A 27,148-nucleotide genomic window follows, 5' to 3' on the forward strand; every position below is an offset into this window, starting at 1 on the left:
ACTACGTTAAAGTACTTAGAGAAAGTACACAGTGTGAGAGTACTTAGAGGAAATAAGTCAGGGAGAAGACCAGAGAACACTGGAGGGGAACAACGTTAAACAAGGTGGGGGGAGTCTCCTTGAGGAGCTGGCCTGTAAGCAAGACTGTTGGACCCAAAGGAACAGCAGTAAGAGGCACAGGCTGGTGGGAAGAGAGTGCTCACATTGTGCAGGGACAGATAGCAGGTGAGAAAGAGCTCGAGGGTCACAAAAGTCTTGGCTTTTAATTTGGGCAAGATGGAAAATTATTGGAGGGTTTTGATCAGAGAAATTCCATGATCTGATTCACCTTTTTTAAAGTTAAATTTATTTTTTAAATCGATACATAAAAACATAAAAGTTGTACACATTCCTGGGGCTGAAACATTTGAACAGGATCACTGTGGGCACTGCTGAGAACCAGCTGCGGGGAGACAAGGCAGCAGAAGGCGGCCTGCCGGAAATGCAATTCCCACAGTCAGGGGAGCAATGAAGGTGCCTCGGACCAGAGTGGAGCCAGGGCAATGTGCTGCCCTCTCCAGTGGGCTGGAGCCCATCCTTTGTTAAGGGTTGGTCGAATGGAGAGAGGACAGACCAAGACATAATGCCAGTTTTCTTTTTATAACCCTCCAGCTGGCTGACATACCTTCTGCAGACAGGTGATCATCAAATTCGATCACCAAAAACTCATTTGCCGCCCACCACCCCATCTCCTTGGGAACATAGGAGGCCTTGGTCTAAATGAGGAAACTCAATTCTAACAAAATTTGTTCAGAGAAATACTTAATTAGGATGGAGCCTTTGCATACTTCACAGGCCTTTATCTCTCTTCTGAAATTCGTTGATAACTCCTTGTGGGAGACTGTAGTCACCCTATTGATATGAGATGGATCACAGTGGCCCCGATGGGATGTGCAAAGAAGTTTGCACTAGAAGGTATTAACTTCACACAGTCCCAGCCATTTATCTAGTTGATGCAAAGGGCCCTCAGGTCTTTTTCAAAACTTTTTCCCATCTTATCTGAAAGAGATAAATGAAATGAATGAAAATGTTGGAAAACTTATTAAGATAGCTGGGGGATTATTGTAAGTAAAAAATGAGATAACCTCCAGGAATCTCACTCCTGGGTGCTCATAGGGCCCTCTGGTGCATAGTAGGGCCCCATGGGAACAAGAGAGGAGAAGGAAGACACTCTCCCTGTAACACAGGGTCTTTGCAGCTCTTTACTGAGGAGGACAGAGCTGCTTCTGCTGGTACCAGGCTGGCCCCAGAAATCAGATGCCCCAGAAGCTGAGGCCCAATTCCCAGTCACCCCAAAATGCCTCAGAGTTTGGAGTTGTAGAGGAAGGAGAAGGAGGACTTGGAACCATGTTCAGTCTGGCTCCATCACTGGGCACAGGCTGTGGAGGGGACACGTGGGGTGGAAAGCAGCCCCCATTCTCCTCTACAGGGTCCACAAGTCCATGCCAGATGAAAGCCCGGACATTGTCTCCACACAGCTGCTTCTCAAACATGTGAATATTAACATTTGGTGCAATTTCTCCTTCCTTTTATCATACTAATTTTATAAGCTACAATGAAAGAGTACATATGTCCAAAGGATTCAATGAGGCTCTTTTTGAATGAAATAGAATGTAGGCTGTTATAGATATAAAACTTTCTTGAACTGAACCATGAGAAAAAAAAAAAATCACTGCTCACCCTGGGATTAAGCAAAGGCCCCAATGAAACTAAGCGAGTTCAGGGCCAACTTCAGAGTAGAGGCCACTTGCCCTGTCTCTGGCATTGGATTGTGGCAAAGAACCTGTCCAGTCTCAACTCTGGTTCAGATACAGGCTGGATGAGATACCACTTTTATCCTCAATGACAGCTTAGTTATGCAGAGGTAAAATGACTATAAGCTGAGCTGAAAGGTGGTAGGTGACCTCTTGTCCGTGATGACCTGTCTTACTGAACAGATGTGGAACCTAAAGATCTAGGATGACTATGAAAGGAGTTTTGGAAACCACTGGGACAGTTCTGACCACAACTGGTGGCAGATTCCTGGTTTGGGTTTAGAAAGACAGAAAGTGGCGGGAGAGGTGCAGGTCAAGTTCAAACTCTGTGGCTCCGACTTCATTTTCCACTTTTGAGTTGTGTAGTAAGGCCAGGTCTAAGAGAAGGAACAGAGAAGCTTGACTTTCTCCAAAGAGGCCTGCAGAGTGTTAGAGGACAGTCGTTTCCACAGTGAACCCCTGGCCATAAGGCTGGAAATCAAAACAGAAGCACATGGAGAGAGAGAGAGCCTTTCCTCAAAGATACAGCTAAAGATGCCTCTTATTAAAGGGCTGTATCCTAAAAGTTGTCTTGTCTGCCTCTCCTGGAAGGACCTAGAGTGTCCTAAGGCAGCTATGATTTCTGGGGCTTGGGAGGCTTTTCTGACACTGTGACCCAGCCGAAAAGCTGGGTCTAGCCACAGGCGTGCTTGGATGTTTGAAGCAAGCAGGTCTGAGGCACATGTGGATGAAATGTCCAAAAGACAGAAGAGACAAGAGCGAAATGAATAAGCAGGCAGGTGCTAGACAGCAGGGTCAGGCTGGGTTTTGTATGTTCCTGGAGCCTGGCTAATGTCTGGAGCCTATTTAGAAACCGGAGAGCAAACTCTGAGCTCTTAGTCTTTGAGTAGCAGGACAAGAACTTATTGGTCTCAGTGTCTCTCTACCCTCACCTCAGGAAAGAGAGGGTGGTACTGTGTTCCTGCAAAGCAAAGGCCTCACACCACAGCCTGCACTAAAGAACTCAAAAGCATGTACACTGTACACATGCACACACACGTGCATGAGCCCACATGCACACACACTTCTGGAAGGGGAAGTAAAGAGCTCTTACATTTGCAAACACTCCAGGAAGCCTGGGTTGTTCTTCTGAAAGGCTAAGGGTACACAGAGTATGGGTCTTTGGTCACTGAGGCAGAGGTGGCTGGACCCACCCAAAAGGCAGGACTAAAGGAATCCCCTGAGGTTGGGAGGCTGGAAAAAAAGACAGGGAATTGAGGCATGAGAAGGAGGACTTAATCACCAGATCCAGCTGGCCTTCCTTCCTTTAGTGATACTGCTACATCCCATTCCAGACAAACTCCTCCTCTGAACTTTCACCTAGGATTTAAATTGCTCCCTCCAGAACTTACTGAAGTAGCCTTGATCTCAGAAGCAAAGAGGCTTAAAACAATCTTTTCTAAGTATCCCTTTGTCCAGACCATAGTTTCTACTTTTGCATCCTAGAGTCAGACCTATGAGTCATTTTAAAGGGTGGCCATCTTTTTGGAATTTAACTTCTCATAATGATTGAAGGTAGATTTTCGGGTTGACATAAAAGATACCCTCAGGAAAGCCAAATTTTCCAAAAACTCCCTTCCTCTTTTTGCCTTTGTACTACCATGAACCTGTGTTCCCATTGTCTGGAAGAAATAGTCTACCTTAAATTGGAGATTGTTTTCAACAAAATTCAAACACTTTAAAGTCTCTAGTTCTCTAATAACTCACTTCTATGTTCTCTTTATATATATAAAAGGTAACTTTTACCTGATGCTGTTTTGAGGCCTCATCATACAGTTCGGGGCATACATATTCATGGATCTTACAGACTCCTGGAGTCGACAGTCATTATCCAGAGAATAGAGATGAGAATGTATTTAGGAGCTGAGATAATTACTGTTGAGGAAAGGATGGTGGCTCTACGTTAACATATAGCAGGAGACTTGGGTTTAGGGTGGAGTATTTTTCTGTGGATGCCATGCTTTTCTGAGTGCTGACTGGTGAGCAGCCACTAGCTACTGTGGGTGGGGCTGGGTGTGGTGAGGGACCTTCCTCCTGCAGCCCGTCCTTCTGTCTGAGTAAAATGTCTGCCTTCTTGTTTAGCTCGAAAGACAGAAATTAGGAAGAAAGATTTTATTCTCTGTGCCATATCCATTTTAGTCTCTGTGAATGTTGAGATTTCCTTAGAGAGAGAAAAGGGAAGAACAGAGAAACCGCTTAACTCTTTTTGGGGAAACATAAACTCTCATAGGATTAGGGGACAGCTGGGATGTAGGAGGTGGTAGCTGGAGGGAGTGAGGAGGGAGATGCCAAAGATAACAGCTATTTTTATAATAAGACTTGGCTATTTTTACAAATGATTGCACAGATTATTCAACTGTGGTCTATGAAATACAGACTGCCACTCTTCAGTAGTATGGGATATCGCATAGTACAAACCTCAAGAGTTTAATGTATTTCCCATCACATGCTTGTTAATTGAACACTGAAATTATCCACCTTTGCCCATGAGTGGACTAAACAGTGCCTGAGACCAGGTGCAGGAGGAATTCACAATTAAGGAAGTATTCTTTTTAGATTTTCAGGGAAGATAATGCAAATCTTCTGTTCCCTTTGCCAAAGCATCTGATTTTGAGAAATCTGTTACTCACTTTCTTATAGGTGCCTGTACACTCAGTGCAAAACAGTAAGCTAGACCTTAGTGCAACATTAAACAGGTGACGGTGGGCCTCAGGGTGACATGAACCCTGATGAATGATCAGCACAGGAATATTAATACATGAAGTTTCATAAAAGACACTTTTTGATTGTGGAGATTAGATAAGTAGAAATCTAGGAATCCAGTGTAGGGATAGAAGAGGAGGAAGAGAGATAGATGGGAGAAAGAAAGAGAGAAAGCATACAACATACACCTCAGAGTACAAGTTAGGATGGGTTATTGTAAAAGGACGTCTAAGAGCTGGAGCTAGAAGAGGAGCAGGAAACCAAAAGCATGAGGAAGCAATTGTTTATTCCTTTCAAATGATGCAAGCCGATTGAGCAACTTGGGAGTTCAACCTGCCGCAACAGTGCACATTCAGTGCCATGGAATTCCTCATCTGGTGGGAAATATAAGACTAACTATACTGGTTCTACTCTAAGGACTAACCATATTGGTTCAGAATGGGATAAAGGGATGTGGTGCCTGGGGCAGCCCTCAGAAAGAAACTTTTCTGGCCCCATTTTGGTTTTTGGAGTGGTAGCATTGTAAAGTCAACTTATGACCATGACAAGAGAAAACGTAGTGTGAGAAGACTTCTTGCTTCTTGCTCTTGGAGAAACATTTAACTGCCAAATACAGTGCAGTCTTCAGAGTGTGGCTTCTGCGGGTCCCATAGTCTAAATCTCAAATCTTCATTCAGCCTCATAGTGACCTCTATGTAAGTCAGGGCCACTTTGGAAACAGAGCTGGCTAGTAGATCAAAATTAATATGGAGAACTAGTTACAAATGGGTTTAAAGGGGCAAAATGCTAACCAGGTGTATGTCAGTGTTTACTAGAGAAACAGATGCAACACAAGATACACAAATATATAAGACTTTACAATATTGGCTTACAATGGTCACCCACAGAGTAGGATATAGAAGAATGCAGAGGGTCTGTCTGCATAACAGAGACCGAAGGAAGGATTCAGTTGAAGATCTGGAGCTCATTGCAGTGTCCTGTGGCAGTTTGTATCAGGAAGCTGATTGGTCTGCAGTGGAAGGCTGAAAATCTGTGCTGGAAGCAGAAGAGTCTGCGCTGGAAGCCAGGAGATGACATCCAAGGTGAAGGTGAAGAGTGAAGCTCCTCCAAGGAAACAGAAGAAGATCTGTCCTTCTTCATTTCCCCTTTATACCATCCATGTGACAAGCCCCCCTAGGATGGGACTTCCACATCCTAGGATGTGGAATTGTTGAGTCTTGGTTGAGCTTCTCTTACTCAAGTTGACACAATCAATCAACCATCACACCAGGAGATAGCGATGCCACCCAAAGATGAACAAAAATAGGATAATGTTTCTGCTTCTAGGCCTGCAGAAGCAAGAACAGGGAAAAAGTCTTTTCATAGGGCCTGGGACAAAAACAAGATGCAGCCATTGGCAGAGAAGCTGCCCAAAATAAGAGGGAGAAAGACTTTGCCTTCTTCTTCCTCCTGCTCTTTAATTTCCTATCAGTGAGGCTCTAGGTGGACCAGAAGCCAGTTTGGCAAGGGCATCTGGGAAATGTAGCTTGCACAGCCAGCAAAGCAGAGGAAGGCTGGGAAATAAATGTGAAGGCAAGCAATTAGTCTAGTAACTTAGTGATCCCACTGTGTAATATCGTGTAGCTTCAGTCTCTTCACTTGTAAAATGGAATGTCAATCTTATTTCATAGGTTTGTTGTGAGGACGAAGTGACCTAGCATATGTTTCAGTTGGGTTTTCTTGATTGCAAGGGATAGACTCTATTAAAGAAGTTGGAGTAATTGAAGAGGGAACAGAAACAGTCACAAAGACATGAGCTGAGGAAGTAGAGGTCCAAAGCCCTGGCCAAGCTTTATGGAAGCTGAGGAGAAACTAAGTAACAGTGTCAGGAAAGACAGTAGTGAGTGCAGAGTGGAGTTCCACAGAGGCTGAAATCAGAGTGAGCTCCAGAGCTCTCTTCTAGATCTCAGCAGGAGGAGTTGTAGAGTTTTGCTTTTCTTATCTAGCAAGCCTCTATTGGTCTGGTTTCCTCCTGTAGCTACCAAGTGGTATCTTTATCCTCCGTTACAAAACTTTTCTCTAATGCAGATAGTCTTGCTATCTCAGAGTGCAATATGTACTCCCAAAGTTTATGTGTTGGAAACTTAATCCCCAAATTTATATGTTAACTGGTATCTGGAGGTGTGGTCTTTGGAAAGTAATTAGGATTAGATGAAGTCATGGGGGTTGGGTCCCCATGATGGCATTGATGGCCTTATAAGAAAAAGAAGAGAAACTTGAGCAGGCACATTTGCTCTGTCTCTCCATGTAGAGTCCTCTGCCATATTACAATGCAAGAAGGCACTCACCATGCTGGTGCCATGCTCTTGGACTTCCCAATCTCCAGAGCTGTAAACCAAATAAGCTTCTATTCTTTATAAATTACTTGGTCTCAGGTATTTTGTTATGGCAAGTGAAAACAGACTAAGACACAGAGTTTCTGCTTCCTCCTGACTTTCCTGTGATTCACCAGATTTTTGCTTCCTTCCTACCTCAAGATCTTTAAGCTTCAGCTTCCACTGAAAATTGTTTACTTCTCCATATATTTTCTAATTCAGTTTCATTGGAACAAGAATCTCATGGAGCCAACGATTTTTTTTTTTTTTTTGGTACTTGGGATCAAACTCGGGACCTTGCACTTGCGAGACAGGCGGCAGCACCACTGAGCTAAATCCCCAGCCCTCATGGAGCCAACTCTTATGTTTGGTAGAAATGTCTATTCTTGATCCCTTATGGAAGCTATGCTTGGATGCTTTTGGGAAGGTGCTCATCGTTGATTCAATCAGTAGTTTTGGAGAAAATGGGATAAGAAATGTGGTCCCAAATATGACTGCCCAGCACTGTCCCTTCGGAAGGGGCTAAGCATGTACATCTGTTGTGGTTTATATCTGGATGTCCCCCGAAACCCTCATGCTCTCAAAGGTGGGCCTTTTGAAAGGAGATTGGATTATGGAGGTATTGTAGCAAAATATGATGTTAAGAGGTGAGTCCTTGTAGGGAGAGACAGATCACTGTAGGCATGACTTGGAAGGGTGTGTCTCCCTTCCCAGCTCTTCCCTTACCCTCTCAGCTTCCTATCTGCCATGTCATGAGCTGCTCTCCTCTGCTATCAACCTCTGCCATGCTGTCCTGTTGGGAGCCAGCTGACCATGAACTAAAAACATGACCCCAAATAAACCTCCCTTCTTTTACTTTGTGGGTGTCAGGTACTGTGTCTGAGTGAGAAGGGAAGTAGTAAGACAGTACCCAACAGGGGACCTTGCTTCTGTCCGCACTTCTGAATCCATAACCCCATCAGAGCTAGAACTCTGTCTCCACCTCTGCTCACTTTGGGTTCAGATTCTAGTGCTCCCGTATTCTACTTTTTGTTTCTCTTTTGATTATAGGACACTGAGATATTTATTTTGTTTTAACACGTCCATGTATTTTGATTTTCTTTTTTTCTATTTTTCGTGTCACAGCAATGCTTTTCGAGCAAAACAAAGCCTCAAATTTTAAATTCACAATACATGTACCATCTTGACTTGAATTCATGCCAATTCTTTCTAAAATCTATGACTAACACACAGCTTCTGGAAGTTACAAAAAGTAAGTTCTTTCGAGCAATTCTTTTAAGAAGAATGACTGAGCAAGTAGGGAAAAGCGGAATAAGTTGAAGATAACGCAGCACACATGTTGAGAGAACATTAAGATGATGATACTACGGAGGGTACCTGAAACCCTAGAGTTTTGTAGGATGTATAATTTTAGGCCCAGAGAGTTTTAGGAATGGAGATGAAGGTGGACTCCTTGATTTAAAATCAATGATCCTCCCACAAAAAATGAAAGACACAAAACATAAAACCCACAAGCAACAATAAAAATAAAAATCAATAAAACCTTCAAGTACTGACATTGGTGAGTGGATGAGTCAGAGTGAAAAGAAGAGGAAAAATGAATTTCAACAAAGGCAATTTTAGATATCGAGCTGAGAGTGAGACTCAGACTTAAAATAATCAAATCCTATCAGCCTCCCCCTGCCCTGAAAAAAAAATCCCAAACTAGCCAATAAAAATTTAGGAATAAAATGGAACTAGGCAACATAGAGAACTGTATAAAAAAGGTGAATTGGTTTATTGTGAGAATAGGGTTTCTAGAAGAAAAGGATAAGCAAAAGATTTCTTAAGCATATCACAGTTTCTGCAGTTGAGGTAGGCAGAAAGGAAGGGAAGGCAGAGCGGCGTGGGTCAGCTCTGTCTGCCACCTTCAGGGGTGCTGTGAGTCCAGGGCTGTGCCCCAGAGTGACCGTGAAGGGGCGCCCCGTTTTCCGCGACCCACTATGTGCAGTCAGGATGTACACCTGTTGTGTGTGTTCACCAAAGTGTTTGTGGAGCCCTTTCCTTCTGGGGTGGGGAAGAGGGCAAATGAAGACTGAGAGTGTTCTGGTCTTGGCAGTGCCGGGGAGAGAAAAGCAAGGCTTTCTGATGAGGTTGTGTGCTCTGTGGGGCTCAGGACTTATTTCCCCTGCGTGTTAGACTTGTGGAGGGACCCAGGTTGATGAAGGAGAAAGGAACTACCTTCAGGAATGGGCCCTTTCTCTGGTTGGAAATATGCTGGCTGGGTTGCTGACTGGAGAAAGGAAGACTCATTTAGTGCTGCCGGGAAAGAACACTCTTGGCTGAGATCTGTGGGGTTGAACCTGACTTCAAAGCAGACAGGATATCAACTAGCTGCCTCCTGGGTTATTGTACTGAGGCTGCAAAGTGGACCAGGCCCTGCTGAGTCAGCGGGGGTGAGTCAGAGTGAGCTGAATTGAGCCGAGAAGAGTAGGGGGTAGGCAGGGGACTCAACAGTCCTAGGACTCTTTCTGAGTCCTGAGACCCAATCACAGCATGGCCTAGACTTCTTTTTCCTCTTCAACAAAAGGAAGGATTGGACAAGATTGTTTTCAAAGTCCTTCTAGCTCTGAGAGTCATTCATATAGGTGCGGAAGGGGCTGGGGGCACAGAGGGCAGACAGTAGTTCACTTGGAAGCCGAGGGAACAATTCAAGTTCAAAATCACAATAACAAAATGGTAGAGAAGAAAAGACCCAATCTCTCTCCTCTCAGGAAGATCAAGAGATTTGAGATCTGATCTCATCAAAGTTTTTTCTCTTCCCTCTCTTTTAAAAAAAATGTACTATATTTTATCATACTCCTTTGTGTGACTTCAATAGTAGCAGCCTCTGTGTAACTACTGGATTTTACATGTAAGGTGGGGAACTTTTATTTAATGACCTTAATTAAAAGGTATTTGTCAGGGATCTCACTAATAGCCACACTCCAGGAAATTCTGGAGGTGTGACTAATATTCTTGCTCCTTTTCTGTTTATTCAGACCCATCTCTTTACCTTTTCTTCCAGATAAAACAAGAGGAAAGGAGAAGAGTGAGATGATTAGACACTGCGGAAGACAGAGGACAAGGCCAGAGGAAGTGGCACAGCAATGGCGTGTTCATCAGGGTGCAGGAGAGGCTTGCGGGAGCTTTCTCTGTGTAGTTAGAGAAGGCCTCTTTCCTCAGGGCAGCAGCTGTGCCAAGAGGGAGACCTGATTCCAGGCAGAGAAGAGGTGCTGAGGGCTTGGGTGGGTGAGAGTGTTCAGTGGAAGAAATTGCTAGATCACAAGAGTGGCTGGGGAGATGAATGTTTGCTCTCCTCTCCACAGCAGAATATGTGGAATTTTGATCTGTAAGATTTAATTCAGCTGTCAAGAAACATTTCTAAAATTCACATACATGGAACATTGTCAAGGGTGTGTTTGCTCAGCAGGCTTGGCCATCTTCAGCACAGGCCCTGGTAGCAGTGGGTTCAGTGAGCATCTTTTTCAGTGGAAAAGCCAGAGCAGGGATGATTGTTTGAAAAGTTTAGGAGAATAAATTTTTTCTCTCTCTCTCCTTCTCTTTTGTAATATTTTGTTTGCTATCCTTCCATCAACAGAAGATCAACAGATGATCAAAGAATGGGAACTGGGCTTAAATGATGGTAAGCGTTTACCTTTGTTTAACCTTATCTTTGCCAAACTTTCTGTTTTACATGTTTATTTTAAGCCTTAATTTGTCCACGTGAGGTAGGGATTGTTGTCCCAATTTCACAGATAAAGACAGTGAGACACAGAAAGGTCTGTGTGCTTGCTCAAGGCCCACAGCTAGGGGACTCCAGAGGCTATTCCTAGACCATTCGGCAGCACTGCTGAGAAATGTGAGCTTCAGAGGAGGACTTTAGGCCACACAAAGGAGCAACAAAGTCGTAAGGTGGAGGTGCTCTGTCTTTTAGAGTTAAGAATGACACTTTCCCATCCAAGAGTGAGAATTCTAGACCAGTCTTGTAACTTAGAATCCCTGGAGCTGGGATTCAGGGATTTGTACTTTTAAATTGCTACCTGTTGATTCTAAACACTGTCTGAGACACAGACGTGTGGACATTCACCAGTATGGAGCCAGGAGTCTGGACCCTGAATCCCTTCCATGATAGTGACAGCAATAATAGTAATAATAATGCCATCTTCGGGGCCTTCTCTGGGCCAGACGCTGCATTAAGTGTTTCTGTGTGTACTTATATCTAATCACATAACTGTGCAAGGAGCATATGACTACATTTTACAAAAGAGGAATTCTAAACCCAAGAAGTAACTTGCCTGAAGTCATGCAGACAGTGTTGTGAAAATGGTGTTCAAACCCATCTGCCTCTTGATGTTTTGACATCATGCTTGGCATCCTACAATTCTATAGTGTCATTTTTAGAATACAAGATAGACAAACCACTATTTTTTCTCTCTTTTCTCATCTTAAAAGAATAACCAAATGCTCAAATGAAGTCTTTATGAATATATGGGCCCTGCTAAGTTGTTTAGCTTCTCTTTTTTCTTATTTATAAAATGGAAAAAAGAAAATAGTGCCTATCTTATAAATCTGCTATACGGATTAAATGGGATAATCCACATAAAGCCTATAAAGAAGTACCTGGCATTTGGTAGAGCTTAATAGATGTAGCTGCTATTACCATTAACATAATTACACTGCTCAAATCTTCCTAAAATGGACTTAAGTAGTTGTTTCATGATTAACATTTCTGACTACTAAAATTGATTATAGGTTACCTCTTGGCCACTTTGAACTGGCAGAGATCAAAATAGTCCTCAAAATGCAAAACAGGGAGTCCTCAGATGTCTTTAACATCCCTCGGTGTTCGCCTCTACTGAGCCTTCTGTTCTTTTCTTATCACTATAAATGACAGTTCAGAGTGACAAATAGAAGAAATTGACAAGAGCTGTGTGGAGCCAGGGACAGGTCATAAACACCCTGGTATTCTCATAGCTGTCAATATTCTTACCACAGTCACCTGGTTATCAGATGATTCATGTTTCTGAGGGAACCAAACATTGGAAATAAGTTCCAAATTCTAAACAGAATTTAGAATTTATCATTCCTCACTTATCTTAGAAAACTGGACAACCAGGCATGGTGTCCCATCTCATAAAGATCCCTTTGAGTCCCCTCATCGTACCAGGGATGGAACTCAGAACCTTGTGCTTGCCAGGCAGGCGCAGCGGCATCACTGAGCTACATCCTGACCCCCTTTCCTCTTCTATTTAAATTCAATCTCAATAGGTAACAATGACCTCAGAGGAATTCACCTGAATTTCAAACACAGAAGCTAAAATGTCCAAAAAAGACAAATTCACAGCCCCTATTTGCAAAATTGTTAATTCAAGAGTTAATATTTGCAGATAATAGTGAGAGAGTGGGAGTATATTACTCCCTTCTATTCTCATTTGGTATTACACTTTCAATTTTCACTCCTTGCTTAAAGCTTTTGGTTTTGGAGGCAAAACTTTGATAGGATTTTAAAAGGCTGTTCCCCTGATAAACAAAATTGGCGGTTGTTAAAAATACTCACACCTGGTCTCACTCAAGACCGATTAAATCAGATTCTCTGAGGCCCAGCCCTACACCCTTTGATTCTAATGTGTAGCTAGAGCAGGGAACCACTGCTCAAGGGCTCGAAGGCATTGAGTCAAAAGAACAGCCAGGTGGTAGCTCAGCTGGTAACACAAATTTGACTGAGATGAGGTGGGAATTTATGGGGTGTTCCAAAGATGGTCTGTGCTGTGGGAGACACCAGGCAGTATCTTGGGCTAGCAGGGGATGGAGTAAGAAGTGGTGAGGTTATAGGAAAAGCTCTTCCTCCCACCAAGGTCACACTGTTCTGTTCTGGAACCGTTCTGTTCCAAAGAAGAGGCAAAGCTGAATTTTACCTAGAGGCAAAAATCAGCTTTAAAAACAGAAGGATGACTGTCTCAAATGAATGGAATAAGATGGAAAAAAATAGTTCAGAGAGGCTGAGCCCTCCAGGGCCAGAGAAGTCCTGCAGGGTAACAGGTCCTGTGAGCCTTTGATTTGGAAGGTGATGCTATGACCGATGAGGTAGCCTGAGAAGTCTGGCTCTCAGAGCAGTGGTGGCAGGAGCCCTGATGGATGCCTCACAGGCCAGAGACAGGCAGCACATGTTGTCCCATACCAGCTGTAATGGCAGGTGCCATTTGGGAAGGCTTCCTCGATTCATGGCCTCCAAGCCCAATCACCTGGCTTTCCTGGTCACCTCAGTATCCCTTAATAAACTGCTGGTATGCTTAAAATAACAGGACTAAATTCTGTATTTATTATTAAGAACTCAATGACAAGCATTCATTCTCAGTATTTGTTCAACCTAAAGAGACAGCAAGTATTATTTAACAGAAAACAAATGGAGAATCAGACCAGTTAAGAAGCTTTTCCAAGGCCAAAGTGAAGTAAAGTCCATCTGTAAATGATCATGAAACCCATGTTCTTTCTTGCACACAGATTCCAGGAAGGGCCACATAAACTGTGTATCTCGCCCTTTTTTTCCTGGTTCTGCTGAGGGAAAGGGCCTGGGCCTTGAGTCTTGAGGTTGTTTAATAGTTGCTAACCATTGTCTTCATTTTATTCAAGGCTCTTGTGAGAATGTGAGCTCTGCCTGGATGCTTCTATGTTTTTGTGGTTTTAGACTTTATTATTTCCTAGCAAAAAGTCTTTCTGAAAAAAACTTCCTCCTTTCAAAGCTAACCTTACAGGAAAAGTGATTCTTTCTTCCTCCACCCCAGCCAGTACCAGAGTGGTCATATGGGTCTTGGTGTGGGGACCAGGAGGGGAGACACTGGGGGTCATGACTGGCCCTTTTTCCTGCTAGCTGCCAGAGACCCCACCCACCCCGACCCAGAAGCCGCATACAGACCCAAACCATCAGAGCTAGAGCAGGACTATCCAGTAAACCAATTCTAGTTCTCCTTGGAAAGTCCCAACTTTAAAAGCTGTAAGGGCCTTAGAGATCTCGTTTTGCACGTGAGAAAACTAGCCTGGAAAGGTTTTTTTGAGGTCACACAATCAGTGGCTGGGCAGAGTTGTTGCTTTGGGCTAAACACAGCTGAAATCGCAGAAGCACTTTATAATCAGAAAAAAAAAAAAAGCAGCAGCAGCAAGCAAGCTTAGGGCAAAAGAGCATCCGGCTCCCTGTGTTTTACAGTGTACCTGGGGAGACGTGTACTGAGAGACGCCTTGTGACCTGTGGAGCTGTAGGAGAACTCGGGGCCGGGGCCCACGGAGGTCGGAGAGTCAGAGAATGCCGGGGGAAGTGAAGCGCTGGAGTGGGCCCTGAGGACCACGAGGACCACCGGAAGGGACCAAGACAGCAGAACGGCCCCCTGGAGCCGGACCCCCCCCCCGCCCCGCCCCAGCCAGTCTGAGCAAGCCCACCAGGAAGGCGGGTTTGGGGAGGTGTGAGGCCCCTCTGGGTCGCGCTCCCCTCCACCTGGCTCCGCGCCGTGTCCTGTCCTCCCCACACACCCGCCTCGCCTCGCGCTGCTGGAGCTCCGCGAGGAACTCGCAGAGCCCACCGTCCCTGCCCTGCAGTCAGGGGCGTGGACACTGCGCCCCGTCTTTCCGCCTTACTGCTTGTGCGCCTCTCGGGAGCACAGAGGAGGGACAGAGGGAGGGAGGTAGACTCGGAGCCGAACAGCCTCAGGAATTTGCCGCAGGGGGCGCCTCCAAAGCCCAAAGCTGTGGGCTGTTTGTGCTCTGGACCTGCTTGCTTAGGGTGTGTGTGTGTGTGTGTGTGTGTGTGTGTGTGTGTGTGTGTGTGTGTGTGTGTCGATTCTTCAGTTTATTTATTCTAGTAGCCAGGATGTTGGAAGAACAAGCGCATAAAATAAACCCCAGGAACAGGGCGCCCAAAAGAATGGAAACAAGATCAGCAGACAACACGTAGTGAATATTCTAGAAAGCAGAAGTGCCACTGTTCTGGGGTTGTTGCCGGAGCTTCCTCAGCAGGGAAGAAGGGCTGGAAACCCCCCTACCCCACCGCCCTTTCCAGTCTGTATGAAAAATAAAGTCTCAGTCAGTTGTCCAAGTTTGGATTGGTTTTGCTTCTGGAGCACTTGCCGAGGGCCACAGGACCTTTCTAATATTGGCCAAAAGCTTTTTCCTCTGAGGTCATTCATTCATTCATTCATTCAACAAATATGTACTGAGTGTTTAATATGTATGTGCTAGGCATTGGTCTAATAAACAAACGTAATATCTTTTTCCTCGTAAGAACTTATGTTCTCATGGAGGAAAGAGAAAATAAAGAATAAGCACGATAAATGAGTCCCAGGTTAGGAGGTGATGAAGAATAATAGAGCAAGGCAAGGGGATCAGAGTGTGGTGGGTTCCTGTTTTAGATAGGGGGCCTGGGTGGACCCCAGAAGGATCATGGACTCGTCACGAAGGGATTAGGTACCATCAGATTAACAGGCAGCCCTTAGATTTGGAAAGAGCTGGAGACCTTTGAAGAGGGCACTGTCTTTTACTGCTAGACTAGGATGGGAGGTGGAGCATCAATTATTTATATTTTAATACAACATTATGGCTTTGACTTCCTCTGCTTCCATTCCTAATCACTAGCACTGAGCAGTGGTTGAGATTTTTTAAAACAGGTAGGAAGGGGGGATCATAAACACAAGGAATTCTGTGTTTCAGGGTCCTGTGGCTGGCTCTTGAGAAAGCCAGTGGGAAATGGGTCTACCTTTTTGGTGGGAAACAGCTGCATATGGAATGAAGTCAAGGGACATATTTTAACAATGCTAAATTAGATTTTTCAATTGTCCTAATAGTGAGCACAGTAATTATAGTAACTTGCATTGAGTGCTTAAAATGTTCCAGGCATATGCACAGGTCTCACATGGAACCATTCAGACTCTGGCTTTTCTTCAATTATTTTGTTCATTGCTGTGCCTGAAACAACATCTGGCATATAGATAACACTCACTGAATTAATAAAGGAATAAATGGTTGCATTCTGGAGAAGAGGTTCAAGATCATCTTGCCCTGGGTCTTACAATGAGATGCTGAGGAGGCTTTAGGCCCTTTATGTTCTTCAGAGTGCAGTACACATAATGCACACTTCTTTTTTTATTATTGTTGATTGCTCTGCCTATGAGACCTCTGTTCTCTTGGAGCTTATGTGACATTTTCCATGATGTGCAGATGAGTAGAGAAGGGGCCCTCTTACCCATGATGCTCAGTGGGAAGACACAGAATCCATCATTGTTTGGCATTGTCCCTATTGTTTGGCTTATTCCCTCTGCAGGGGTAAGGTAATGCTTTAGACACGTTCTCTGCTGCTTAGGCGGATATTTAAAAGCATGCCAAATATTTTAACAATGAGTTCAAAGCAAGAGATTGCATTATTTTATTTCTCAGAACTAACAGTTCACTATTACAGTTGGCTCAGTTTTTGAGGCGCTTTGGGTTGTGAAGATAATTTTGGCCCAGGGTATTGCTTCTCACTGTTTGGCCTGTTTTCCTCCTTTGAAGTTGTCAAGGAACAAGGGTTGATTAGTGATTATTAGGTATTGGTGCTAAGCAAATTACTAAGCGTGTGTGTGTGTGTGTGTGTGTGTGTGTGTGTGGTGTGCCAGAAGGACTAAAATTGCAAGAGAAACAAAATCTGACTGCAGTTATGGTTGGCATTTACTGAGGAGAATAGCAAAAATGATTATAAAATGTTTTAATTGTATACGTGCATGCAAATTATTATGTAGGTACATAAGGTTACATAAATGTGAATTCACTTGCCATGTTTTCATGGAAGACAGAGACCTTTGCTTTGATGCTGTATCAGCTGATTGGAGTTTTGTGTTGTCCTTCTGGGATCAATCATATCCATAGCGACTCATCCCGTACCACTGGCGTACACAGGTATGAGAACAAATGGGGCTGGTCCTTAGCAAGCTCATAGTTCACAGATCCACTGGTGATGGAGACAGTAGATAGAGAGCAGCCTCTTGGTAGAGAGACTTCCTTATGGCATGAGCATCTGGTGGTAAGATTTATAGAGGGAATGGATAGTGGAAGTGAATGTGGAGAGTCAGCTAAGTGGACCCTGGGGAAGGGAGCTTCTACTGTATACATACCCTAGATGTCACTCTCCTAGCCCTCCAAAATCTCACAACCCATTGAGAACATGTCCTAGAAATATGTATCCCCACACACCTTACCTACAGTTCACATGTCTTCTGCCTTAAATCATTGCTCAGAACCAAGGAGTTCTGCCTTCTTTCCCCAGGTCACTTGATCCACAGTCAGCCACCCATGTGTCAGGGACTTTCTGGAAAAAACCAGCCAAGTCAATTAAATTCCTCTAACAAGGGGTTTACACTTAGGAAACAGTGAAACTAAACAGATTGGTGATGACCACTTGAATGAGAAATCATGAAGTCAAGTTGACTGGCTACTACGGGGCCACTGGGGTTTTCAGAGAATGCAAGTGCACATCGGTCAAGAAAGTGGAAATGTAGATGGAATAGTTATGCAAAGAAATAGAAGTCATAAGAGGAGATGAGAGTAGCTGGTCCCCAGGTTTCCTGGGTGTTAGTCAACTTTCTATTCGTGGTAGATTAACTAATGGTCAACTTGGAACACCGAACTGAACTGAATCAGTGTGGTTTTGGGCATGGAAGACCCACTTGAGGATTGTTGGCAATAGCATGAAAAGAGAACTGGAGGGGAAGATCTTTTGCTGTTGATTTTCTTGGAGAAGCTTGTTGCAGCTGGTTTTCCTGATGCAAATTTGGCTGTTCTTGTTGGAAGAGGAGCTTGGGTCCTCACTGTCACTGGAAATGGCTTCTATTCTCATCAGGGAAATCCTGATCTTTGCCTTGAATGTCGTTTCCTGGGTCCAGGGCAGATCCCTCAGCTTGGTGGCACAAATCCTTCATGCCACTGGCACAGGCTTTCTAGTTTTCACTGCTGGCCTTTAAGCTTTCTTGGTGCAGATTCTCGATACAAACTTGCATAACACATTGCCATTGCCTCTAGGACTCATGGAGGACACTGCCTTGGGCTCTAGGCCTTTAGCTGGACTTGTGCGAGACATTTCCATGGGATTCATGCCTTCAGCTGGATTCTTCTGGTCTTCAGTGTGTGGACAGATCTTTTGCATTCCTCTGCATTTGACTTTTTGCTTAACTTCCTCCTATTAGGCCCCGCCTAGTTAGTAAAGGTTCCAGTGCCTCCCAGGAGTGCCACAGGATGACAATCAAGCCTTTAGTACATGAGACTTTAGGGGACATTGAAGATCCCAGACCATAACATTTTATCTTCCTGAGTTGTATTTATTCATTGTTTCCTGAATTTCTCTGGGAACTCTGTCAGTCCTTGCCATTGACATCCCTTCCAGCTCGAGTTAGTTTGAATAGATTTCTGGCCTTTACAATCTAGAAAGCTCCAACCAGATTAGGAGAGAAGGTGAGAATAAGCACACGCTAAATTATACGTTACCACACATTAAGAATTGCCAAGTTCAGAGAAATGAGAGGTAAGTTGAAATCTTGATTTTCTGCCTATTTTCCAAACATGAAAAATAGGTCCAAATAACCTGGCCTGTTGGTTCTGCCTATCCTACTTAACAATTCAAACCCTTCTGTCCATCTTCGGCCTTTGGTCATTATCCTGGGTCAGCATCCCATCCTATTTTCTGTTGTTCCCACTCTGAGTTTGAATTCCAGACCAAGATCTTCCATCTCTGTCCTTTCCCCAGTATCCACCAGTTTTGGTCTCTTTCATCTACGATTACCCTTTCTTCCCTCTTTAGGGGGTCTCTACACTGATCCTGCTGTTGCAGCTGTTCTGTGGGCAGTTTTAACTATCATCTGAGGCCCTTCCCTGATGTTGACTGTATTTCTCCCTACAACCCATCTTTATTGTTGGCTACAGGAACCTCTCCTACTCACCCAAATTGCTTCTCAGGATCTTACCTTTCTGTCTCTCTTCTTCTAACCATTATTATCACAGAAATTTCGCAGATAAGGTAGGATTAGGCTAGGCTTGGAAGGATACATCGGCATGGTTCAGCAGAGGTGCAGGAGAAAGGCACTCTTGCTAATGGTTCATACCAATTTAATTCTCACTGGCTTTTAGATTATGGCCATGTTTTTAGTAAGAATGTGATACTGTGTAGGGATGGAGACATGTTTACCATTTCTTCCAGCCACCACTGTATATGCCCATTAGCGATGGTATAAGAATTTTTAGAGACAACACTGAGACTTCACACCAAAGCTACATCCCATGAAAGGTCCAAGAAAGATATGTGTCATATTTCCTGTAGTTGTGACAGTCTGTGGGTTAAATGGATTAAGGAACATAGCAGGAACACTCTGAACAATTCCATTGGAAAATTGATTTGGCAGAAAAACGATTTAACATAGTATTGTAACAGCCACTTTAATTCTAAGTAATGGAAAAAACATTTACAAACATTCTGTATCATCTGAGAAAGAAGATCTAGTAACCCCTGAGTTATATGGTATTCAGAATAAGTGAACATTCCTTTAAGAGGTAAAATTGTCATTGGACATTATACCAGGCCTCCTTGCTTTCATTAAACAGAGTGTATTAAACTAAATTAGCACTTCTAGATGGTTCAGGACTTCAGTAGATATATTTTATGATGTCTGCTTATACTGTTTCTGCCAATGAGCAGGCCTAGGATAGCTGTATTTTGTATTTTGAATCATATGATTCTCCCAAACCCACTTATAACTGATCAGATCAAAACAGGCACCTTTCTCCACAGTGGCCAGTCCAGAAGCTGGCCAATATTATTGGTCTACAGTTTGACTTAAAAAGTTGATTTGGACAGATAGGACACTCAGTAATTTAAACCAAACATGGAAAAAGGTAAAGTTTTTTTTTTTTTTTATGAGAATCTAAATAGGATATCAGTGACATAAAAGTTGAGGCTGAAGAATCTATGGTGGCCTCTAAGTAAGCAAAGCTATGAAGAAGCAATAACTATGGTGAAGCACATACTGTGCTGACGGAAGGAAGAGTGGGGAGCAGATACAAATAGACTGCTGTTCTTAAAGCCAAGGGGTCATTCTAGAGGGAAGACCCTTGAGTTAGTACCATGCACAGCACTTAGATGTCCTGAGGTGTCCAGGGTGGGGAAGGTGACACGCTCCCTTCTGCTCTTCTCCTTGGGCTAGTGCAACTTTTCCTTACTTGCCTTTGGGGTTCCCCTATGTCCCTTCTCTTCACTCTTGGGGAGTCTGTTTCTTCCTGAGGAATCTACATTTCTAGGTTTTCCTCTGGCTTATAGTTTCTGTGCCCCTCACATCTCCTTTTCATCACTTTTTTCCATTCCTTCTGTCCCCTATCCCCACCCTGTATTTCTCCCAGGCTTCTGGGGTTTGGCTTCCCCGCTGGCTTCTGCGGTCATTGGAGGTCCTACTCTGCCAGATGTGCTGTTATCTGGGGGAGGAGCTAGTTGCCGCTTATCTTCTGTGACCTTGAGAGTTGGGTCTTCCCAGAGTGAATGGTAGCTCACTCCCTCAAGCCTTCAGGGAGGGGTATTTTCAGGTTTGCAGCTGTTCTAGAGCAGAGTGTGTACCAGATGCCAGAGAAATACCAGTTGGCTCTTCATGCAGTGTGTTTTTTCTTTATTTTCTTTTTTCTTCTTCTTCCTTTATTTTAAAACTTGGCAGCAGAAGCTTGCCTTTCAAGTCCCTTGCTTATTTTAAAATTAGTTTGCATTCCATGAGTTCAAACCATTTGAGCTGTGGGGTGCAAATGAGCCAAGATGTTTGTTGTGCTAAATTTCAGGGGAAAGCCAACTCAAAGTAAAAATTGACCTCAGGTAATGAACAAAATAAATATTGTTAGATAATTAGAACAGATAATAGTGCTGATTCTAACACTATCCAGAAAATACCTGAACACAGCATTAAAAAGCAAAATAGAATAATTCAGAGGGACAATTTTAAACTTTCCGAACACCAGCTAAGCAAACACACTGCTAGGAAATCTCTTGCTGTCCCTTTTCTTGAGACCATGGAGACCCCATCCTCTGTCCAGTTTTTGAATGTCTGAGTCTTTTACATCTGACACAGAGGTGGAACTAAGAGTCATGGCATGGCCCAATACCATGAGAAAAAAAAAAGTGACCCAAAACCAATCACTTTCTTTTCTGTATAGTTTTAGAAAAAAAATGAAGACAAAGCATAAAACAAATTGATTGAGAGCACATCTTCTGACTTCCTCTCTCTCTGCCCCTGGCTTAGAATAGAAAGAAAGAAAAAAAAAAAGATTCTTTACTCATGTTGGATCTTACCTTGGAATCTCATTGCCTGGGGTGTAAAATACTTCTGGGTACCAAACAACAGATCACCCCTTCTAAAGAGAGTTGTGTGAACGCATATAAAGAAAGATTTGGGAAGACATATTGAAAGTGTAGTAGCACAGCTTCATTCAGGTGAAAATATCATGATGAATGTCTGTGTCTCCATCTACCTACCCTCCCTTTATCCATCCTTCCATCCACCCATCCAGGTGTGTGGGCTTAGAATTAGAATTTAGATGTAATGTTTGCCAAGGAATATGTATCAACATGTTTATTTGAAATTATTTTGAAAATATGACAGAAGAAAATGGCTGAATGAAAGTAAATTTAATGCTAATTAATTTAATAATGAGGGCAGATTTGCCAATTATGTAAAATGGAGGACATTTCCTACAAAACGCACAAGCCAAACTCAGTTCCAAAGTTAAAAAAAAATTAAAGTATTAAATAACTTACAGCATGGCAGAAACTTCACTGTTTGTATTCATTTAAACTAATGATAAGTATGCCAGCTTAAAATATGTGAGTGGGTATAAAACTTCCCAAAATTATATGCTCTGGGGATCCCAGAACAGAAGAGTTAGTTAAGTGTAAGACAGCATTCTACTTGGAGAAGAGGAAGAGAGGTGGAAATTGTGGAGCTGGTGGGAGGTGTGGGGCTTGTTTTCAAACAACTAAAGTCAACTGAGCAGCTGTTCTAAACACTTGCTCTGCGCAGCCAGGGCACCAGTCAGTGTGCTGTGGGCACACAGGGATTTGTTAATGGTGAGGATATTGCCATATCCTTCAACTAGCTGCGCGTGTGTGTTTGAAAAATCTATGGCATACACCATTTTGGGGAAAATGTAGGTGGCCTAAAAAGTAGAGTATCATAATTTCACCACTCTGAATCTCAGAAGTGTACCATCTTCCTGGTAAAGAGGGCCAGAGAAGAATGGGCAGTCCTGCAGCAAAGATGGAAAATAGGACCTGGAGTATGCTGGAAAATTCACTGCAGTACTGTGCATGTGGTTACACTTAGACGAAGCCAAAAGCCCTCCTCAGTAGAGTAGACCAACAAGGCAGGTATATTCAAGCAACAGAACACTTGATAGCAATGAGTCAACAAACTAAACTATATACAATATTGCTGAATCTCACACATGTTAAATGACAAAAATAACATAAAAGAGTATGCACTGTTTGATTTCATTTTTAATATAACTCAGAAACAGGAAAAATGGGTGCATAAGATTAGAAACCAGTAGGGGTCATGCTTGTTATCTGAGGAAGGAGTGGCCAAAGGGAACCTGTAGGGGCTTCTGGGTGCTGATGTGCTCTACGTTGGGGTTTAGAAGCAGTTTACAGTGATGTGTTCACTTTGAAAAAATTAATGGAGGTTTGATTTGTGTGATTTTATATATATATACATATATATACATATATGTATATATATATATGTATATATATACACATATTATAGTTCAATGACATTGAAAAATTTTTTAAAAACCAGCGGTGGTCAGGTGTTGAATTAGTCCAGCACTGAATGGACCACCCAGCTGCTCTGGATAACTGGATGAGCAGTAGGAAAAAGATGTCTTGGAGCTGGGCAGCTATTTTGAATAGAGTACAAGTTTATTTTTTAGTTTCCAGTTCTGCTATCACTGCTTCTACCTGATCAGTCACAATCCATGGACCTTCCCCTCCTTCTCCCTACCCTACCACTGGGGCTTTCAGACCTCTGGCTCTTATTCAAGCTGTGAAATGGCACAAAATTTACAGCTTAACTAGAGGGTTAGAGGCAAGGCCACATCCATATCTACACATAGTCACCTCAGGTAGTGACAGTACAAACATCTGTTCCCTTCACTCTCAGTAGGATTCAGAGCAGAAGCTTAGGTGTCCTGATTAGAATTCTTTCTCTTAAAGCCTAATGGCTAGGTCTGAGGCATTTCAGCTGCTGGCACCCAGGGAGTGGTGTGACAAGTATCAAAGAGCAACTTTTCATATGATTGGCAGCACAGGCTTTTCCTGTGGCTCCAGCAGGCAGGGTCACACAAGAAATCTGGAGGGAGCAGCCAGAAGAGGCAGGGATGGGAGCCGCAGGCAGCCCTAAATAACTTTGCATCCTGAGGTTGCTGTCTTCTTAAAAATGCAATTTTTGAATTATGATTTCTTTTGTCTCCTTTCTACCTATCTTTATTTCTCCTCTCCTGGTCATTCCATATCCCAACCCTGAATTTGATCCCTTATTCTTAAAGGGTGCAGAGGGGCCAAAGGTCTGTATTCTTGTAGCTGCTTCAGGCTAAGGGGGAGTATTGATCCAGCCTAGCCAGGGATTAAAAATCTCATCCCGACTGATAAAAAGGAGACATCGAAGTATTGGATGCTGCTATTTGATGAACCATCATTTTTAGAAAAATCTGAAAAGGAGGGCAAGGGCATATAGGACCTCAGCCCACAACAACAGTAGATCTGGCAATATAAAAGAATTTTCTATGCACGTTATCATAGTTAAATAAATAATAATTTTTCCCACAGGTTGTTCCAGAGAACCAGGGAACAAGAAAGTTGCCAGAGCTTATGGCAGAGTCTGACATTGCGCTAACTTGTGAATGCAGGTCTTGTCATGCAGAAGACACTTTTGCAGAATGATCAAGAGTTTGATAATAGCACAGGTTCCACTCTGTGCTACAGTTAGAATGTCTGGGCCATTCAGGTTTGTAAAATGGCTTTTCCTATCACTTTTACTTAAGAATTTAGTAATGAGATATACTCTACAGTGTAATTTAGAGACTTTTGTATGGGTGGTAGAAGATCCACTATGCCACATGTGTTGAGTTTCCATGGCACATCTGGCCTCACAGTTCCTTGGGTGTTTGGCCCACTCCTGCTATCCCTTCAGAAGCCACAGTTTCTAATCCTGCTCCCTTCTCTCCTGCTCTTCCTGGGCTTTCTTAGGTGTTCATTTTTATTTTCCTTTCCATCCCTACAAAGGCAAGCTGCCCAGGAGGCTAGCATAGGGCCGAAGTACTGGGATCAGATTCAGGATGCGGAGGAACATTTTGGTCTCTCCACTGATGTGTTTGACTTTGGGCAAAGTGTAGCAACTCCTGCTGGTCATTGGTGTTCTTATCTGTCAGGAGGGTGGCTCATCCGAGGCAGGAATGTGTGAGTTGTGACAGCATTGGTGTGACTAGAGTGAAATACCTGAGATATTATTTTATAAAGAGAAAAGTGTTCTTCTGGCTCACAGTTTTGGAGTTTCTGTCTATGACTGATTGACCTCATTATTCTGCACCTGTGGAGAGGCAGCACATCATAGCAGAGGCATGTACAGAACAAAATCACTCACTGCATCAGCAGGAAGCAGAAAGGAGAGAGGACTTGCTGGGATCCCCTCATCCTCTATGTAGGCAGACCTTCCACTAAGGCCCACCTCCTAAAGGCTCCACCACCTCCCAGTAGTGCCACTGTGGGGACCAGGTATTTTACATATGGACCCTTAGTGGGACACTTATCCAAACTATAGCATGGAGCCATGATGAATGCAAAGAATAAGACTGCCCTGGCTCTTACACGCTACCCATTGACAATCTGTATGTCCTCTCTGTCTCTGTCTCTCTCTCTCTCTCTCTCTCTCTCTCTCTCTCTCTCTCTCTCACACACACACACACACACACACACACACACACACACACCACACTCCCTGGCAGTTGGATAAAAATGTATATTGGCCTTGAGTCCTCTTAGTAGCTCTTTTCTGCCTATTATAACTCCACATTGCATTTTATTGTTCAAAACATGGTGAAGACAGTAACTCAAGGTTGATTTTCTTTTGCTGCCACAGAGGACCCCATAATAATTGGGTCCTCATAGTGGTGAAAATGACCTGTTGTCCTTATTCAAGGCAGACCAAGGACCTGGCAGTCAGATCCAGAGAGATACAATAAAACAGAGCAAATCAGAGGCTTCTAGACCTGACTCTTGCAAGACTAGAATTAAAATGGCAGTACAGAAGAGCATGCAGTGAAATTTGAATATTTGCAGAATCCGCTTGATCCCCTTACTATGTGGTGTCTTATAGCTTCCATCAAACTCTGCTCAAAGGGACATTCTTTTTTAATTGACCAAACCCAGTTTCTCCCTACATTTACATCCAGACCCTGATATGATATAAGGATGCCCTGATTACTCTCTGACCTCAAGGATGAATTAGAATAAATATTTCTCTGTTTCAGAACAATTTAGATGGATATGGGGTTTTGTTTTGGAAAAGGGGTTGATTATAGATGGGAATATCCTGTGTGGGTATTAAAAAATCCAAGGCAAGAGAGAGTTTCCAGTTTATTCTATATTCTAGAATATACTATGAACTAAGGCCACTTTCTACCAGGACATGAAATATATTGCTTTCTATTAGGAAGAGGAAGAAAATAAATGTGGCCTTATGCCTGCTATGTGTGATACACTTGACATACATCAATTTATTTGAAGCTTACCATAAATGTCTAAGGAGATACTTTGTTGCTTTCTTATAAATGAGGATACTTGAATACTCTATGGCACACAGCCATAGAGCCCAGGCCAGCACTGTGACCACACTCTGAAGCCTGTTTCCTGTGACTTCATTAAATTATTCTTCTGACTTCTACTTTCACAGCATTAAAGGCCATTTTCATTTATTCTGTTACTGTGCTAGTGCTGTGACTATTACAAAAGAGTAAGCTGTCCCTTCTTTGGAGAGCCTACTGACTTGAGAGAAGGAAGGGCCCTAGACATGAAGCAATCAGCGATTTTATATACACTGAAGATGGAGAAAGATGCTGAGTTAGCAAGTAAACAACATTCAGCTGAATGTAAGCAGATGGATGTCAGATGAGGTTCATCAGAGAATCTCTCCTAGAGTGCAAGGTTCCGTGGGTGCCAAGGTGCTGGACTTGGCCAGGGGAGAAAGGAGATGGGCTGCCTAGCTGGAGACGAGAAGAGACTCTGCAGTGGTTGCTCCCAATGTACCTGTTTCCATTTTAGCTGGTAATAAAGATATTGAAAATTTTTTCTCGATTTGATAAGAATTGTCATTTTTGATTTCTCTCTTATTGTTTGATCTTTATTTTCTTCCTTCTTTCCCTCCCTCCTCTGTCTGTCTTCCTCTCTCTCTGTCTCTCTCATATTCTCTCTCTCTCTCTCTCTCTCTCTCTCTCTCTCTCTCTCTTCCTTGCACAGTGCTAGGACTTGAACCCAGGGCTTCATACATGTTGGGAAAATATTCCACCACTGGGCTAAATCCCTAGCTCTATTTTCTTTATCTGTGTCCTTTTGAATTCTGCCTTTCCTATAGAGGGCAGTTTTTTTTCTGCTCATGAAAAATTAAGCAAAGAGGAGCTATCTCTAGAAAAGGTCTGCCCCTTCTGTTTTTGGAATTGCTTGTTTTATCCCTAGAAGCCTCAAGTGTAGTTTCCTTCTTCTGTGTATAGTTGAGATTTTGGCCAATGATTTACAGGAGTCCAAACACCCTAGCCTTTTACCCCCTCAGGAGAATGACCATGAGGCAGGTTCTTTGTGCTGGGCCAAGCGCTCCCCGAGTGGAAGTTCACTTTGTCACCACAGCCTTTGCTGGCTTGAGAAAACATCTGTCACCTTCCTCGCTCACTTTCTCACGCCCCTTCTGCACCCCCTCATCAGTATTCCCTTTGCCTCACGAAAAAGCTGTTTAGGTTCTAATCCTTATTTCTAGTTCTGTTTCTGGGACACAAACTAAAACAAATATATAAGTAGACTTATACCCAAAAGATGAACAACAGGGGAATAACACATATTGATGATAAAACTAAATATGCTATGTATGGCATCAACCATGACGTTTGTACTGAACATAGGCTATATAGGTACAATACATTCACATTTTGAAATAATTT

Source organism: Heterocephalus glaber, unplaced genomic scaffold (genome assembly GCF_053883595.1).
Source record: "Heterocephalus glaber isolate CG9 unplaced genomic scaffold, H.glaber_assembly_v1.0 deba00001788, whole genome shotgun sequence".
Classification (NCBI taxonomy): Eukaryota; Metazoa; Chordata; class Mammalia; order Rodentia; family Bathyergidae; genus Heterocephalus; species Heterocephalus glaber.